The following is a 13,345-nucleotide window of genomic DNA, read 5'->3' on the forward strand; positions in this document are numbered from 1 at the left end:
TGAGTATGAAGAACACACTAAAAAACTATTTATAACCCGTCAGTGCAGCTACTGAGAAAGTTGCAGCGGCTACTGAAAAAGCTGCAGCGGATGCTGGAAAAACTATATGGGGAGATATTAAGGAGGAGGATGAGGAGAGGAAAAAGGGTATATTTCCAGTATTAAAACAAACCACAGAACAAACTAAAAAATAGCAAGAATAACCAAACAAACAAAAAAGATTTTAAAAGATCTTCCAACTGATATAGCTGCAGCTCAACCGCCACCTGTTAGTGAAGAAATATTTGAGGTTGAAGAAGAACAAAAAAGGGATATTCCTATTACAGAAAAATTTACTGATGAAGGTATACAGGCAATAAGAGATATTGAATTAAAAGGTAGAGATGATATTATGGAATATGGTGCATTTGCTGATTCAATTTTTCCACGTAGACATAGATTTTTAAAACCCGAACACGTTAAAAATATTGATCATAATAGATGGGTTAATTGGGTATATAAAATAAACCAGGGTATTACCCGGATAAACCGAGATAATAATTATGAAATTTATTTGGATGGAGTACTTTTACAAAAAGAAATTGAACGAAAAGAAAAGGAGGAAAGTAAACAAAGAAAGCAGGAGAAAAGAAAACCAGTAACAGAAACGAAAGGAACAGAAGTAGAAAAGCAGGAACCTTCATATCAACTTCCTCCACCTCTGCAACAGATAGAACAACAACAATCTTCTCTACCGCAACAAAAACCTTCACCCCTGCAGCGCTTATACACCTGACAACGTACTATATTGCGGGAACCAATTGAGGGGTTTAAAAAAGAAAGGAAACAGATGTTAGCAGGAAAGGATGTTGATGATCCTCCGAGCACTGTAGGAAGTGGTTTCCTGACTACATCAGGAGAAAATAATTCTGTTTGTCCTGATAATATCATCAATGACGTGTCACGGTTAGAAGTTTTCATAGGGGAAAACATGCAGGAAATACCTCACCAGAAATAATTAATAAAGCAGCTGATATTTGTCGGCGATTATTTCAAGGTGGTATCATGGATATCAGCGTTTGCCAAGAACTTATCGATGAACTCGATGATTAGAGTGACTAGTTGTTAGATAAGTGGTAAATAAAATAAGATGATTGTACACAATAATCATCGCAAATCTGTACCTGTCAGAGTAGTGAACTCGCGATTACCAGTCTACGAGGTATTTTACGGAGATGGACTTTGTGATGCTGTACGGGGATTATTTACAAGGATGGCTCCAAAAGCAGCGCCTATTGCAAAACAATTATCGATGAAGGCTATTGATATTGTACGTGAAAAAGGTCCTGGTGCAATTGTCAGTGTTGCTGGTAAGGCTTTCTCAGCAATCAAGGATAGACTAGCATGATTAATAAGATGAAAATCACAGCCAGTAAAACTACCAAGTACTGAAATTATGCCTGCAGACGTCAGTAAAATAATAAATCAAGTTGCAAATCAGAGACTAGCAGCACGTGCAGATCAAGGGCTCGGTGAACCAAAGAATAATATTTCAAGTTTAATATCAGGGAGTGGAATTTCCTGAACACGATTCTCGTGTTAGACGAAAATAATTATAATAAAATGTTCAAGCGCATATCCGACGAAGCATTTGATATGGAAGCACCTGTCTGTAAGGTTGAATCAGTACGTGATTATCAGTTTTATTCTTATGACGCACGAATACCAGATCAACGTGGAAGAATTGAAGTACAAGTTCATGACACAAATAGATATTTTCTACCCGCCGAGGCTTTTATTGAGGTAGAAGGTGAAATTATAAAAACGGATGATGATAATTGTGGAGATGTAGTAAAAGTTGGTTTTGTCAACAATGGTATTATGGCATTATTTGATAGCGCCACTTATATGATGGATGAAAAAATATGGAATCGATTCAGAAAGATGTCGACGTTGATACAACAATAATAGGGTTGGCAAGATACTCTGATGATTATACAAGATCAGCAGGTCCCACGATGATGTTTGTAAAAGGTAATTCTGATCACCCTGAAAGCGATCTGTATAATATAAGATGACCAAGAAACAGTGCCAATAACGCTGATGCTGATGTGTAGCAAGTGGTTCATGGTGCTACCCCAAATTTCAACTTGGGATTTGCAACACGCCGATCAATGTTGAATACAGGGAGTAGAAATTTTTCATGTGTTATTCCATTATCACACATCTTTGGATTTTTTAGAAATGTTAGAAAAGTTATCTTTGAAGCTAGACACACGGTTCTCTTGTGAGAAAAGGTGATGATAACGATGCTCTCTGGAGACCTGTTGGTGATGATGGTAAAGTAGTACTAAAAAAACTATCGTTGTGGATGCCGGTAATGACTCCAACGATCGCAGAAGAACAAAAATTGATTTCTTTCATGGATACAGGTGGTAAGTCTATGTTGTGTTGTTTAACAATAACCACAGATAGTATACAAAGTAATACTAACGGTCAGTTTGCATGGCATATAGCATCACAGCAAGGTTTTTCTGCACCGCAACATATTTTTATTGCACTGCAAAATTATAATCGATTAAACTCACAAACTCACTCTCATATGATATTTGACCAACTAGATGTTAAAGAGGTTTCTTTGCAGATAAACGGACAACAAGAACCAACGGAAAATATACTACTATATTATGAACAAAATGACAGCACGGGTATATCATTATTTGATGACATTCATGGGATGTGATCAAAATGTGGATACCGGTTTGCAAATATCACAACATGATTTTAGAACTTTGTATCCGACTTATTATTTTTCGCTAGAGCAGCTTGATTTATCAAAGCAATCTGTCGTTGATATACACTTTAGAGCCAGCGTTAATGCAGGTGGTGGTGTTGTTTATAGAGAAATCTTGGTATTGCTCAGCGACAAAGTGATGTTACTTAAAGGTGGTAGTGGTTGAATGAAAATCCTTGATGCACCAGTAGAAAGTCTATAATCATTATTTGGAGCGTGGCAAGTATTTATCATAAAATGTCATACAGCCATGCTAATGTCACTTTGACTCCCGGTCAGGTCAAGAAACTTCAATCAAATTCAAGAAAAACGTGCGGAACAAAAATAAAGTTAAAATAAGATCAGATTTCTAGTGGTGGTCCAAATAAATTGTCACTAACCAAGAATCGGATTAAATACTTCAATAAAGCACTGAAATCAATAACTGGGGTTCCACTTGTTCTTTCTCCGAGTGCTATGAAGGACATGGTTAAAACAGGTGGTATTTTTCCACTTCTTGCTGCAATACCAGCGTTAATAGCTGCTGCCGCTCCAGCCGTAGCAACAGCAGCCGCGTTAGGTGCTGTTGGAACAGATGCTGAAATGGCCCTAAAGAAAGCAACAGGAAAAGGATATAAAAAAGGGGAAAGGGTTTAAGATAACCAGGAACTTACCTGGGGAGAGGCCTAAGATTACCAGGGACCTATCTAGGAAAAGGCATGAGGATTCCAGGACCTAATCTTCACACCGATGTCAAATTTTGATTTACTTGATGCTGCTAAACAACTAAAAATAAAGAACTTCAGAGGTGTTTTTATGCGATATCAATTACCGAAACAACCGAACGAACTCGAAACGGGTATTATTAATCTCGACTCAAATTCAGGACCCGGTGATCATTGGGTATCATACGTGGTTGATCCACGTGGAATCGTTTATTTTGATTCATACGGGTTAGCTCCACCGCGTGAGTTTATCAAGTATGTCTCGCCACTTCACGCGCAAGTTTGGTATTCAACGCTACCCACACAAACAATGACAGATCCGCCAGGATGCGGCCGTGAAGTAATTAATGTACTTAACGCTATATCAAAATCATCCAAACCACCACATAAAGTCGTGCATGATGATACAAGTAACCGATTCGTTTTAAACAGATCTTAGATCTTATATAATGGTTGATATTTACGGAAGATCTTCTTCTACCGGCGTTAAAATAAGAAAGATGACATTGATCTGTAGAAGTACGCCACTAAAGATGAACTCGCTCATATTATGAATCTTGTTGGAGTTGACCCAGATGAGGTTGTTATTTTTCAGGATCGATATGGTAAACTAAAAACCAGCAATGTCAAATGGAATGATATAGTTCGACGAGTACTCGGTGCGGTCAGGGATAATATTCCTGTGTTTACTGACAGCGGGAAAATCAGGGATTCAAGTGTATCGTTTACAACTATCAGAGATGAAATTGCAAGAAGCGTTGCTAATCGGGTGAAAAATACGGGTGACACAATGACGGGAGAACTCAGTATGAACGGGAATAAGATAGTGGTTTTAAGAGATCCAACATCCGACGAAGATGCAGCAACGAAAAAATATGTTGACACGAACTACAACACCGTAGATGGTAAATTATTCACGTTGTGGGCCGAGTATGACGTTCACGTAAACGCGTTCACAAATCTCCGCAGATATTTTAGAAAACTTAACGAAACCGCAGATGAATTTTTTGGTAATCCGTTGATCGTTGACGTAAAACTGTCTGATATAAAAAAAAACATTAGATACGATTGAATAAAACATAAGAAGACATCGTAGCGGGGATCCCTGAAATCGTTAATAAAATTAGTCTCATTAAAATTTCAGCAGGAATAACTCCCGGGCATATTACCAACATCGTGTGCACGGTATCATCTGGATTAGCAATATGGTCAACGCAGAATAATACTTTCTAATATACCGCAACAGTCAATGGCGTGTACAGGTTGTCTGTGTTCAGTGCTGCAAAATTTGAGATATTCACAAATATCTCTGGCGACATTCCACCGATAGGTTTTCCGGAATTGTGACTGTTCTATTAAATAAAGGAACCGAAGAAATATTTACACTGGAAGCAGCTGATAAGTAAAATTAAAAGATATCGTAGAACAATATACAGTAAAAATAAAAGAATATCGACAACGACTAGTTATCGTTGACGTGATTGTTTATTCAGGATCCGCTGCTGTTGCTGGAACCGGTGTGATATTATCAACAATGGCAATGATGGCACCAGTAGCCGTGACAATCTGTATTTCAGCTACCACAACGACTTCAGGTGTTTTTAATATTATTGAAAACAAATATGTACTTGCACGAATGAAAAATTATCTGATTACATGATATAAATACACACAGCGACGGTCGCATATTCCAAATTATCTTCGTTGTTATCAGCGAGTCTCAGTGATGGAATTATATCTGATTTCGGGTTTTCAGAGATGATTAAAATATACAACTGCGCTGGTATTAAAGGTACGAGTATTATTATTGACATCAATAGAACTACCCAAGCAGATCGTGACAAACACAACCCCGCACAAGACCACGATGATCTCTGTAAGCTCGACTAATCTTGACTTTAACATCAATTTTCCAACTGCAATTCCAGTAAAAGAAATTGCACTAGCGCAATTACGAGTATATTATAGTTGGCCAAATATCAAATCGAAATCAATTAATGGCACACCAGCAAATAATTCGCTTGTATTTGCTAATAAAAACAAACCGGATGGAATACCTGACTGGAACGTTGTTGGAATACCAACTGGTAGTTATCAGATTGAATAAATCAATGATGAATTTCAGCGCAGAATAAAAAATATCACCGGAAAAGAATCAAAAGTAACAATAACAGTCCATGAACTAACACTGTCTTCTGCAATCGAAATAAACTCTCCTGATTATGTCGTAGATATATATCAGAGTTCAATCAGAACTGTTTTAGGTTGGCCGAAATACACCGCCCCCCCCCCCGTGCATAAAGGACTACCAGAACCGAAGTTAACTGTTGAGGTAATAAATGCCAGTACTTACAATATCGGAAAAGAAGATAAAAAACAACCATCAGGCAAGTATACATCAATCGTTATAAAAGAAGCTGAGGCAGATTTATTAAATTTTATACTATCAGTATTTGAAATAAACGAACTGGTAAAATCTCTCAACGATCTTATTAACGAAATCTTTCTCAAAATTGTTGAGGCAGGGAGAAAAATAGCCTCACCAGCAACTGTTCTTAGATACAATAATGATCCATACGGAGACGGTAGACATGTATCTCCGGGAATAGTCAACATAACATCGACAATCGCAGTCAATCTAGTTTGTGATGTGATCGATGACAGTTACGAAATAGATCTTGGAAAATCAAATCAGGCTCAACAAGGATATGTCTTATAAACGTTCACACCACAGGTTCCCCCTGGAAATTTAATTGTGCAAGAACCAACTAATCATGTTTATCTGCTGTGTCTTACTAATATGTTAACACGAATAAATTTTAAGTTCACTGACCACCTCGGGCGCCTAATTGACCTACGGGGGGTGGAATTAATTGTGAATCTGTATGTAAAATAAGACTTTTATCGTAATGATCTTTAATCAGAAATATTTTATTTATTCAGAAATATTTTATCAAAAATATTTTATTTTATCAGAAGTATTGCATTTATTCTGAAATATTTTATTTATTCTGAAATATTTTATTTTTATCAGAAACATTTTATTGATTCAGAAATACTTTATTTATTAGAAATATTTATTTTATCAGAAATATTTAATCAGAAATATTTTATTTTATCAGAAATATTTTTTTATTTTAAAATTGATGGGTAGTTAGGTAGTCAAAATTATACAATTCGATCAGTTTGTTAATTCTGATGGGGTGGTTGATACTCAAATTTATACAAATCGATCAGTTTGTTAATTGTGATGGGGTGGTTATGCTCAAAATTCTACAAATCGATCAGATTTTATAGGAAAAAATATTTCTGAATAAATAAAATATTACACGTGCTCATGTTCGATCGTTTCATCAGTAACGAATTACTTTGGATCGTTTCACGATCTAACATAATTTTTCTTAATTGTCTTACACAAACATTAATTGATTTCTCTGCCTCGTATTCACGAGATAACCACAATCTAATTTTTTTTTCTACTTTGGCAGAGAGAGAGAGGGACGAATTCCTTGACCTGATCATCTTTTACTGCAGCTAGTGACTAGAACATCGCTGCCTGAATTCGTTTTATAAACTTGTATTCAGGCAACAGTGTAAAACCACCATCAATTTTACGTTGTTCTATAAATTCAAAATCAGAAATAATCTGAAATAATATATATATATATATATATATATATATATATATATATATATATATATATATATATATATATATATATATATATATATATATATATATATATATACACGTTTTAGGTGCGTTGTGGGCAGTCATCCCGAAAGTGGGTTTACGGGAAGGACATGATATAGTTTACATTTCAAATCAAAATACATATACATAGGTTGTATTTCTTACATAGTAATTATGTATATGTTGAAAATAAGTATATACACTTATGTTATAGTCCTATTCATGTTTTCGGTTCGTGGGCAGATATATAAATTTCATGGGCAGTTTTGACCTTTAGGTTGAAGATGACAAAGTAACTGCCCAAAAATACGTTCACGAAGAACAAACATATAGCATTCTGCCCGCGAATACGGCCCGGGAACAATATATAGCGTACTGCCCACGAATACGTTCACAAGTAACAAATATATAGCATGACTTTCCGGTGTGCGCGCGCAAAATGGTTGTCAAGACACGACGATAAACATTAATCTATTAAAGCATCCTTTGCAATGGCCAGCGTACATATAGCGTACGTGAGGTTCGTTTTTCACAGCTTGTTTGAAATAAATGGATGATTATATATCCAGTGTAACAACTTGTCTTGACAGCTTATGGATGCTAATGTTTGACATTTATTGTGAAGATGATTGTTCACTGCTTGTTGATGAATTCGTAGCTTCTGTTAATCGATGCTATAGCTCAATTTAACTGTCATACACTGATATGTTTAAGTCTGCTTGCACAGTTAACTATGCAGAGTTATGGAAATATAACAAATTGGTTTTAATAACTTTCAGAGTTTGTTTTACTATTACTCAATATTTGTTTCAAGTACTATAAAGGCTGTGATAGGTTGGGTGGCTTAGATTACAAATCAGGCCCTTCTCACTTGGGGGGTGGGGGGTGGGTACTGCCCATTATGAATATTACTGGTCCTAGATGTCCAACTTGATATTTATGACATATAGGTTCAACATCTTACTGCCAGCAGAAATGGTGTTCTGTAGTATTTTTCCCAGTCAATAGTTTATGGATATATTATGTCATGTACTATGCTTGTTTAATTCTCTCATCTCAGTTCTGACGTTACCATTGAATGCTATAATGTTCCCAGACATCCGGTATTATTGGTTATTAAAATTATATATATACACAGATAACTGAAGGTGAGTTCTCATTATTCCCTAACAATTGTAATTAGTGGGGCTGTAGCAATTGATGGTCTGAGAATTCAAGTTAACTGGTTCAAAACTTGGGTAAACAACAAACTGTTTTCTTCCTTTGACAGGCATCATAAAGTTTTGCATCTTTGTCACTCTGATGACTGTGGTACACAAGTTACAGACTTTGCCTTAGAATGAGAATGATTTTTGATACTTGTTACTGAATGGGGTGGGGTAGGGAAGTAACAAAATTATTAAAGGTGGAATGTATGCAAACCATGCTGGAAATAGATATGTGCCAGCAACTGCAACATGTAAGCTTCAATCAATTTGGAAACTATAAGCTTTATCCTGTAAATATTAACAGTTCACACCCTGTATAAAAGATGATTTTGTGTTTGATTAACTGGAACTGTTAATTTATTATGTTAAGGAATTTATTGTTTTAACCCTAGTAAATGTAATATAATTAGGTCAAAAGTTCCAGTTTGTTTATTGTTTCCAGAGTTGATTATTGTAACTTGAAGAACCTGTTTCTAAGTGTTAAATGAAACGAAAGAGATATTGTTTACTCAAGTGATATAAAATAAAAGTTTAAAATGAACTGAAAGAAATATTGTTTATTCAAGTGATACAAAATAAATGTAAAAGTGTATATTCATTAAGAAGTGTATTGTCAATTGCAAATAAATGAAGATTTATCTTATTTTGTTCTTTACTTGTGTACAAAATTATACCTGGATTGGGCAATAATTACTTGGACTCCATTTGGAAAAGAAAAATCTATATGTTCTAAATACCTAATGTTCATATCATAATGCTCTTTTAATGGATGATTATGCTTTTCAGCTGACGTTACCATATTGCCAAGTGAACTAATAGTATGGCCTTCGGTGTGGCCCACTAATCACATTTGTAAATGAATTATGCATACAATAGAGAAATAGCTCTTAAAATATCTTAGGAGTTGAACAATGTGTGTACACAAATAAACATGAAGCAAATCTTTGAACTTGTATGCCACACATGCAAGTGAATTGGTGGTTTTCATATGTAACTTGTGTACTCTTATGGCTTTTGTCTATATTACTTTTAGCCATTTCTATTCACACACCAGAACACAACCTTTTTTGTCTGATTCAGGTACTAATGCAAAACTTATTTCAGCTGTAACTGAAGTATACAGAATTCTTCCTGATACTGAGGCCTACTGTGTAGACAGTATAGCTGTAAGTCATCAAATCAAATGGAAGACAACAGTGTTCAGTTGAAGAAAATGATATATACCCAGTACCATTTAGAGTTATCTTAAAGAAAAGTCACAATGCACACTGATACAAGTAGTTTTAGAAAATGCATTTGTTCCACATACATTTTAACTTAACCCAAAAGTTCAGTCTCTTGCCTAAAATTCAATCAGATGTATGCATTTATTCCATAAAACACAAAGATGTAATGAACCAAATCATTTTCATTATTGAGTTAGGTAGTAGGCTATGTTAAAGAGTGCAATCACTTTATCAATTTTTTTTTCCATTACATTTTTATTTATCATAAAATGACATTTCTTAGTGGAGTGCCAGCAACTGTAACTTGAGGAATATTTTGTACATGCTGGCCTAAGTGTCATGAATATACTGTGCTACATTTTGCTTTATTAGGTATAATACTATCATGAGACTTGCTTGATTAAATCCTGAATTTGTCAGTTACACTTACAAGTCCACTGGTAGAATTTAAAATCTGTGACAGTTTGGGAACTTTTTTTGCAGTAACTGCAAATCACTTTGCCTTCACAGTCAATGAATTCAAGCCATTGATAATTGTCAAACCATTGTGACTGAAAATGTGATTGTCTCTTAGTTGTGTCCTATTTGATAATTTTGCTGCCACAGAGTCTGGATTGTGTCTCTGAAGAAATAGTTCATCTAGACTCTGTTGCAGTATTACATTTTATATGTTCAATTTAATGAATTTTCTTTCTTTGAATCATTCTTATGTCATAACTTGCGAAAATAGTTTAGTTAACAATATTTATTCAAACAGAAAAGATAACCTCACTTGACAAATCATCCTACTAAAGTGATCATGGCATACACTTTTATCTTTGAAATTCAAATATTGCCCACTCGTTAATTAACATAACTAATATTGCACATTGAAGGTGATCATATGTATCATCAGTTTTAAAAAAATAAAGACATAATACTATCATTTAATTACTGCATACAGGAAACAGACACTTGTGTCTGTAAAATGCCTTTCATTGGATTACTTTGGTTTATTAAAACCAAACAGCGATCCACTCAGGATTTTCTAGGGTAGATACAGAGAATATATTATGGTCATTCAGAACGCTATCAATACATCAGACCAGATTGTTTTTATTATTATTTAGGCAAAATAACTTAGTAAGTCAGATGGCAAACATGAGGATGGTGATAGGTTATGTGGAATTTGCATTGAATCATCTGATCCCAGAAGATTTGATACAATGTCACTGGTTGTGGTAATCTTCAAGTGCAGTTGCACGGCACCATAAGACTTATCAAGATACCATAAGCTAGAAAGATGAAGAAAAAGAAAAACGATGACCCAAAGACAAATCCTGCAAACTGTGTGCAAAAACGATTCCACAGATTATAGATGAAAACTTTACTATATTTAGCTTCAAGATATTAATAAATTCGGATTACTTCCTCCAGTCTGCTACAGTAATTCATGCCCATTGCACTCATAAATTGATTATAGTCCTTGCAGTATTTTGTGTGGGCCACAATATTTTAATTGATGCAACTGATGCTCCATTCTTCAGGTCAGTGTTGATTCAAACATAGCAATGTCCCTTTGGGATGTGTGCATAAATAAAGAATGCCTGTCCCTTCATTACCACACTTGTTGAATTTATCGTGTCTCTCTGAAAACTGTACCATGTGAGAAAGAATTTTATAAACAAACTGGACATAAGTATTGCTAGACATATACTCAGACCTGAGACTTCATAAAAGACTGCTTACTTGTGAGGCATTATTAGTGCTAGGGTTTGAGGTAATAACTTGCTATATGTTTGGTAAGGCAAAATAAGGGGCCTTATGACTTAAATTGAAACTGTGAAAAAACAAAAGGTTCAAATGCAATAAACTTTTGTTTTTCCTCATTTGTTATATTACAGTGCCATGAAAGGTCATTTCTTTTATCTTTTTAATCCCTTGCCAATTTTAAGTCATCATCACTAACCAAGTCTCTAAATCAATTCTTGGCATATTTAGCTAAAATGGTGTCTACTGTTCCATTATATCATTGATTGTTTAGCTTGCTTGTATGGAGCTTAACACCATTTTTCAGGACATCATAGACTTTACATGGCAGCCAACATATTTATTGGAAGAAATCAACACACATAACGCTACTGGCAAGCTTTCCCATATACACACATTGGTTGGACTAGAGAGAGTTGATTAGTGATGTGTATGCCTACACCATTCTATAATCCAGGGACCCATGATTGAATACAGCTTAAAGAAATTAACCCTAATTCAATTTCCTTGTTGCATTTAAATCATAACACCCACCATGCAAAGTGACACGTCTCAAGATTTTCAAATTTGTATATGTTTTGCAACTTTTAATTCTGAGTTGATGCATGTGGATGTGGAAATTCAGTTACTGAATACTTAGCTACTTATATAAGAAGCTCTCACACTGGTAAAAGCATGCAATTGGGATTTTATTTGCAAGAGGGCAATTAATTGTTCAAAATACTGTTTTAGCTAACTACATATGCGAAGGGTTGATGTATAAAAAAAGAGGATCAAGAAATCCTAGCTGGTAAAGATAATTGTATCCAACTTGATAGAAAGTCAGAAGGCCTTTTAATTTTGTACAGCAGTTTCATTAAGGAACCAACTATAATACCATTAGAAGTTTATGAGCAGCAAAAACCACATTTAGGACCAACTAGACATCAAAACCATATGCATAGTTCCATTTACGACCAACCAGACATCAAATAGGTCATCTAGTGAAAGCACAATGTCAAAATGACCAGCCATCTAGGAGAAGTAGCAAGGAAGGGGTTTTCCAGATGCCCATTAAAACAGCCATATTGGAGGTTAGATTGGCACTATTTTCATTTACGTCCAACTAGACATAAGAAGTCTTTCACTGATATGACGATTCATTCAGGAGAAGTAGTTATAACAAGATTTTCAGGATGGCCACATTGGTGGCCTTATAGGATGTCTGTACAGCACCATAATTCTCATTCAGGACCTGCTAGACATCAACATAAGTATTTTGTACACATGTTGACACGCTGACACAATTATCCATTCAGAAGTAGCGATAAAAAGTTTCTTAATATGGCTACTGTGGCAACCACATTGTATGTGTGAGTAGCACCATCTTGTTTTTTCTTCCAGATATTTTCACACAAATATCATATTTAAAGATAACATGAATTCATACAAGATCTTGTCGGTTTATTTCATAACAGATTTTTCCCTCATATTAATATAATCTTTTGAAAACATTTATACATTATAGTTCTAGAAATTTTTCATGCTCTCAGAAACTATTAAAATCACAGCAGAAAGTGTTCTGTTATATCTTTATTCATCACTGAAAAATATTTATGAACTCTTAAAGTTTTTTCCCCTATATTAACTTAATTTAATGAAGATTTTCAGACTATAACCTTTCCATTGGATTTATTTTTTCAAACATGGCGTAAAAAGTATGTTATAGTAACCAATTTTTACATTGCCTTCACCATCGCAGAAATCTCTATAATCAATTTCCTAGTAAAGAAAAGCCAAGAAAATAAATGGACAGTTAATATTCACTTCAGGATCACAGACCTGAGGCAAATATGTCATTGTTAAATCAAACATTTTTATTGTGTTTCCTTAGACCTAAATATATATATATACTTGCTGTTACTCTAAACGAAGGCTGGTGATCCAGTTGATAACCTTTTGGGGGTTTTAAGGATGTCTTTAAAATTAAGGCCTTAAAAATGTTGAGATCT

General features: G+C 34.7%; 1 long non-coding RNA gene across 4 annotated transcripts in view; it reads right to left on the minus strand.

Moving 5' to 3' along the window:
* LOC149784237 (uncharacterized) overlaps positions 1 to 13,345 on the minus strand; it is a 210,704-nt gene that overhangs the window by 68,308 nt on the left and 129,051 nt on the right. The window lies entirely within an intron of this gene.

This window comes from Sinohyriopsis cumingii, chromosome 14 (assembly GCF_028554795.1).
Source record: "Sinohyriopsis cumingii isolate HCF-2022 chromosome 14, ASM2855479v2, whole genome shotgun sequence".
Taxonomy (NCBI): Eukaryota; Metazoa; Mollusca; class Bivalvia; order Unionida; family Unionidae; genus Sinohyriopsis; species Sinohyriopsis cumingii.